Here is a 6998-nt window from a genome sequence, read left to right on the forward strand (position 1 = left end):
GGAGATAAGAATATAATTAAAATAATAGTCATAATAATAAATAATACATATTCCTGGAATATAAACTCAAAAACCCACAGAAGCAATAATCCCTATCCTGGTAGTGCAAGGAGATAAAATTCTAAATCTCAAATATGATTCAGTGTGTTTTAAGAAAAAATACATATTCTAGTCTCTCAGAAAGAAAAAGCATGTAAAAATTAATTGAAAAAATTCAGTGTGACTTAAATTTCTTTGCAGTTATATGAACAGAAGTTAGTTAAGAAAAGTAAAAAGTCGAAAGAGTTTTGAGGGCAACTTTTGCAAAATGCTAGTTAAGAGAGCTGAATTCTAGTTAAAATGTGAAGACAAAAGAAAGATATTTTCAGATATGCAAGAGCTCTGAAAAAATATACACAATTAGTGTTACTTAAAAATTATCGAAGTTTCAACTCTAATAGAGAATAATTGAAATTAAGAATTTAGGAACTAGAAGGCTATAATATAAAAGAAATTGTGATAGGTCTAATTATATGCATAGAATGATGTATGTGATATTATTATCAATGACTAACATGATATTTGTAGAAATCTAGGCTATGATTAATCAGAAAAACAAATTATTTCAAGTAGACTTTGTTAGAGCAGAGAAAAATTTAAACAATATTATTGTCTAACAATATGGTTAAGCTAGTTACGATATAAAAATAGTTATGATATGTGGACTATATAATCATTTATTGAGTATATGCTAGGTATGTAACAGTGCTAGAGGGCTTAAATATATTTTATAAGAATATATGAAGTGCCCTGCAAAGAAGATATTGTTATCTTATTTTACATGTTTAGATAGTTACATCTTTTACACACCTGAACAGAATTAAAAAGATTAATCCAGGTCAAAGGCCAGTTATTGCCTGAGCTGGAATTCACAAATAAATGTAGCTAGCTCTAAACAGCTCTCTCCACCACAATACCCTCTCTCAATACTACTGAAAATTATATACACATGTTAAATCATTTCTACAAATGGTTTTGAATTATACGGGGAGATGCCTATGTTTTGATAATAAAGATAAAAGCAGGATACAAAAGTACAGGTAAGTATGAATTCATTTATGTTTAAATGTATCACAAAAAAAAGGGCTGCAAAGGAATATACCAAATGATTATTAGCTCTTGGATGACTATCTCCTTGTGTTTTCCAAATTTCCTGTAAATGAACATTAATCACTTTTGTAATTAAAGGACAATTAAAGATCATTATTATTATTATTTTTAAAGATTTTATTTATTTGACAGAGAGAGCGTGCAAGAGAGCACAAGCAGGGGGAGCAGGCAGAGGGAGAAGGAGAAGCAGGCTCCCCACTAAGCAGGAAGCCTGATGTGGGGCTCCATCCCAGGACCCTGGGATCCTGACCTGAGTGGAAGGCAGACGCTTGGAACCGACTCAGCTACCCAGGCGCCCCTAAAGATTATTTTAAATTTGCAAATATTGAAAGAGTTTATTGGGCTGATTTACAGTCAAAATTTTTGGATTATATTGATTATATATGAATTATAAAAACCTCAGCACAGTTTATCGTCATTAAGATCTTATTTATTTTTTAATCTAAATCAAATCCCAAAGCTTATTAATCATATAAATTTTCTATTTTACAGATGTATTTCCTCCTTCCAATTTTCCACAAGAACATATATTATATTTAGAATTTGGTAAAAAAAGAGTATATACTTTTGTATTTTTGATCAAGATAATGTACATATAATAAAATGCCTATAATTTAAGTGCACAGTTCTATGAATTTTAACAAATGTATTCATCTGTGTAACTGCCATCAAATCATGATTAAGAACCTTTCCGTCATTTTGGAAAACTCCCCTGTGCTCCTTTCCAAGCAATCTGGAAATCATTTTGCCATTTTTTTCATAAACATAAATGTAACTTTATAAACAATAACAAGAATATGCAATTATTATAAACAGCAGAAAGAATATTCAATCTCTATGCGATGAATATTCCCATGTCACATGACTTCAAGCTCCAAGAAAGTGGATTATTTGTGCATCTTGTTCACCACCGTTTCCCCAGGACTTACCACAGTGCCTGGCACATGGTTGGAGCCCTTAACACACTCACTGAATGAAATTTGAACGCATGTTATCTGCAGGCACTTACGTGAGCAATTTTAGTAAAGATACAAATCGCTTTTCAGTGTTTTGTAGATTCCAAATTGGTGACTCTTGAAGTAACTCGGTGTTGAAATGGGCCTCGAGCAGGCTCATCACCAGCGGCAAGAGATGTTACATCAGTTGTATGTGTTTCCACTGACAGTGAATTCTTTGATACCAGGTGTCAGATGTCATGGTGCCTCTTTTCTCAGTCCTTCCTCTTCTATACCGTGGGTGACACAATTCCTTCTTGCAGGTATATCCATGGTAGCCCCAGCTATGACCTCAGTCAAATAAGATTTTAAGAGACTACAAGAGTTCTGTGTTACTATGTGAGAGAGCCACACAAGCATCTGTTCTTTATCTAAAATTTGCAGTTGCTGGGGCATCTGGTGGCTCAGTCGGTTAAGCATCTGCCTTCAGCTCAGGTCCTGATCCCAGGGTCCTGGAATCGAGTCTCCCGTGGAGCTCCTGGCTCAGCGGGGAAGTCTGTTTCTCCCTCCCCCTTCCCCCGCTTGTGTGTGCGCGCTCTCTCTCTCTCTCTCTTTGTCTCTCTCTCTCAAAAAATAAATAAAATCTTAAAAAAAAATTGCAGTTGCTTATGTAACTTACTATGTCTTCCTCCTTGTGCAGCTAATGACCTTTATGTCAAGGTGCTCCTCTAAGGAACTAGTGAACTGTTAGGTCCTAGTATGTGTGAAACTTACACATATATTCACTTTAAAAACATAAAATAATGTTGATCAATAATCTGTTACGGGCCAGGCTTTGTTTTAAGCTTTGGAGATAGAGCAGCAAACAAAACATAAAACTCCATACCTTCATAAAGCTTATATTTTAGTGGGAAGACACAATGATAAAATATGTAAATTAAACAGGATGCTGGATAATGATGAATGCATAAGGACTACGGAGAAAAGTAAGTCTGCCAAAAAGGACAGTATGCTGCAGGAGTGACGGGGGAGAAAGATTCCGGGCTATTTTAAATGAGGGTTAGGTATGGAATTTTTGCGAGCAGATCTTTTTAGCAAAGATGCGAAGATCACCAGAGAAGCACTGAACAACAACAACAACAACAACAACAACAACAACAACCCTCCCCTCCCCCCCCCCAGTCCAAAGCCAGGTGGTTTATTGGGGGCTGGGGCCCTGCGGGCTGTGGTGGGGTGGAGGGGCCCCGTGTCACAGTCCTCAGGGATAATAGGGGTGATGAGTGAGGGCCCCCTGCCGCCTGGGCTCGCAAAGCTTTCCACCATCGCACTGTCTCTGACCCGAGAACTGTGAGACCAGGCCGTCCAGGGCAGGGACTTAACGGTGACCTTGGCCGAGTCCAGCTCCAGCTCTCCAAGCGGCTGGAGTGTCACCACCACCACCATCTTTATCGGGTCTGCAGTGACTAGGTTCGGGCTTGTGCTGCCGCTGGCTGTAGTTCTCCGCCTGTTCGTGAATTTCCGCGCGCCTCCGCAGGGGCGCCTGCCTGCTAGGTGAACTTAGAGCCACACTCAGCGCCCTTGAACTTCCGCACCGCCTTGGGCCTTCTGACGTGTACACCCGGCTGCTGGCAGAAGCGGGACTGACTCTCCTGGTGGCCGCTGGCCACGTGTTTCAGCAGGACTCCTTTTAGGGGAAAGGCTGTTGCAGAACTCACACCGAAGGGCCTCTCAGCCGAATGGGTATGGTTGCGCTTGTCCGGGTTGGCTTGGGCACAGACGGTCTTGCCACAGAGGGGGCCCTGCAAGGGCTTCTTGCCCAAGTGCGTGTGCAGGTGCAGACTGAGATCGGCCTCCTGGGTAAAGGCGTGGCTGCAGAATTCACAGGCAGACGGCGTGTCATTCCTGTGCTTGGCCCTCATGTGCATCTGCAGGCTATTTCTGTTCCAGGGTGGTGCCCCCAGTCCTTGCGCACAAACAGCTTCTCCACATGGTGCTTAAAAGCAGCTGCAGCTGCAGTTCCCTTGGGACCGAAGCACTTGGCGCAGTGGGATAGACGTGGGGCTTGGCAGCTCGGGGCAGCTTGATGGTGGGGCTCTGCAAGTCCTCCTCCGTGAACTGCAGGGTGTGGGAAGAACACTTGTAGGGCATCTTTCTTCTTCGTGTGGGACGCCAGGCGCAGCTACAGCTCCATCCTCCAGCGGTGGGTGTCCTGAACACGGAGAACGTGAAGACCTATTCCCAGACGTTCATATAATTTCGGGTTTTATGCTCCAACAGTTTCTCCTTCTGCAAATAACACTTTGCACACTGGGGACACTGGAAGGGTTTCTCCCCAGTGTGTTTCCTGCTGTGGACTTTAAGATTATATTTGCTAAAGAACTTCTTTGACAGAAAAAGGAAGGCCTGACTGTCCTGCTTTCACCTGTTTCTTAAGTTCCTGGATTAAAAATAATAAGTATGCCAAAGTGGCATATTTTGAAGTGACACATTCTAATTTCCTTCAAAGGAGTATAGATATCTCCTAGGATGATAGGGGTTGGGTGCCTATTTTTATGGTACAGTGTGTGTGTGTGTGTGTGTGTGTGTGTGTGTGTGTTTGGCATGGGGGCAATACCTAGAGAAAGTATTTTAAGCCTAGTGAAAGAATCCTGTATGGATTTGAGAGCTGACTGGGAAGTCAGGACAGGACAGCAGTCAGAGGGAAGACGATGTGTGGAATAGAATGCTTAGCTCCAGTAATTGTGAAAAATATAAAGGAATTTACAGTGTGCAGGGACCTGCTTAGAATTAGTAAATGATGTTTCATATACTACTTCTAGCCCAGAATCTTTTATGTTTACAGTTGTTTGATAAATATCTCACTATGAAAACTCCTAATCCTTTAGCCAATTTTAAGATAAAAGATGTGTGCATGCATCTGGAATTATGAAGACAGACTGAGTATATGTACTTTGCAAAGGCAGGCTCAATCTAATTCACAAATGGATAAGAAACCATCTTGGCATTATGCATCAGTGGCTATGTCTCTGGACTTTTTTAATCCTTTTATTTTGTTATTATTTTAAACATTAAAATTGCTTGTGTTTTTACTTCTAAATATCTAATATAAAAGTCATTATCTCACATTGCTCCTTTAAAACAGTTATAAAAGCATTTCTTGTATCGCCATTAAATTTATTACATTTCAGTGATATTTTGTTCCTTGTACGATAGGAAGTTAATAGGCCTCACGAGCTGTATCAAGAATACAAGTTGTACCAGTAGCATATTCCAACCTCTAAATGCCTTTCATGTCAACATGAGAGATACCATCAGGCATTTGAAAGCTCTGGCCTATTTATAAAGATACCATCAAAACCTGCCTGATGTAGCTGACTTATGAATCAATTATCTGAACTACACCAAGTGATGTATCTATTCTGAATTTTAGAGTCATATATTTGAAGCTAAACTACAAACAGATAAACTATTCAACAGCCTATCATGATTCTTATCTTCATGTTTATATCTGTCAAATGTAGGGGGAAAAAAAGCAAAATCTTAGAGATTTTACTGGGAAGCATTTACAAAAAATAAATCACACATACAAATTTTCCCTCTCTCTAGCGCGCACACACACACACACACACACACACCACCCACACCACCCACACCCGCGTGCATGCACACACACAAACACACATCTGGCTGTCAAGTTACTTATGACCCGAGGGAAAATGAACACAGATCAAAAAGTAAAATTTAAATAAAATCAAGTGCACAGGAAAGATTACTCTTGTAAAGGGGAAAAATAACAATCGGTAAAATTTATTCTCGTAAATTCTGTCTTAAATGGCTGAGTAGTGCAGTAAGCAGAAATGACATTGTTTTTATACAAGTTACAAAGCCACTGGATGTGGAGAGGGAAGGGTCCTGTTTTATCCCAGATGTTGAAAATAAGCCAAACTTAAGAGAGATGTTTCCTTTCTGTTTTGTTTCTAGGCGATACTTCACAAGATATAGTCAATTTAAGGAGCTACACTTCATTTGTAAATATTAATTATGTCACTTTTATTGCTTTGCCTGGTAGGATTCAGATTTCAGAAAAGTTTTGCTCATGCTTACCAACCAAACCCATGAGAAATGGAAACATTAAGGTAACAATGTATTAATATAGACTGAGAAATGTAGTAACTCTAGTTAATGAACTATCTTCTCAATACAAAAACCTGTGTAAGATACCAAATTGGTATCAGAAGTTTGCTTTTCTGCATAGAATTATAATAAAAGAAACTCAACAGATTACTGCTTCCTTGAAAGACTAACTGCCAACGTGAGTAAAAAATAAGAGGCAGTTAGGCAAAAAATGCTGATGAAGGCATTTGGAGTTTAATACAACAGAAACCAAGATTTCTGGTTATTTTCCCCACAGCAGAATATCCTGGGGGGGGGTGGGGCTTAGCTGTGAGGGGATGGAGTTAATTCAAAATGCAGAATCCTGTGTACGGAAGTGGTGAATCGCTGTGTGTGCCCCTGAAGCTGACATTACTCTGCAAGTTAACTAAGTGGAAATTAAATAAAAACAAAATGCAGAGTCCTGGGCCCCACCCTGGATTTACTAAATTAAAATCTGTGGGCATATCCTAGGAATTAGTTTTAATGTATTTTTTAGTACTTCTTAGACACACTCAAGCTTGAAGAACCTTTATGTTAAAGAGGGGGGCCGAGAAAGCTGGCATGGTAAGCAGGAGACAGGTCAGAAATGGCCGAGGCATCACGATAAGGGGTTTGGTATTTATGCTGAACATGGTGGGTAGCCACTGAGCAGGAGAAGGATGTGCACACATGTGTCTACTTAAAATATTATTCTACCTGCAGGGTAAAGAAGGGCAATGCGAAGAAAAGAATGAAATCTGGGAAACCACAGTCAGGAAG

General features: G+C 39.8%; 1 pseudogene; it reads right to left on the minus strand.

Annotated features, from left to right (window-relative positions):
* Window positions 1-3422: 3422 nt before the first annotated feature.
* LOC118007259 lies at window positions 3423-4466 on the minus strand (annotated as a pseudogene).
* Window positions 4467-6998: the final 2532 nt, after the last annotated feature.

The sequence above is a fragment of the Mirounga leonina genome, unplaced genomic scaffold (assembly GCF_011800145.1).
Source record: "Mirounga leonina isolate KUSES-001 unplaced genomic scaffold, KU_Mleo_1.0 Mir_115951, whole genome shotgun sequence".
Lineage (NCBI taxonomy): Eukaryota > Metazoa > Chordata > Mammalia > Carnivora > Phocidae > Mirounga > Mirounga leonina.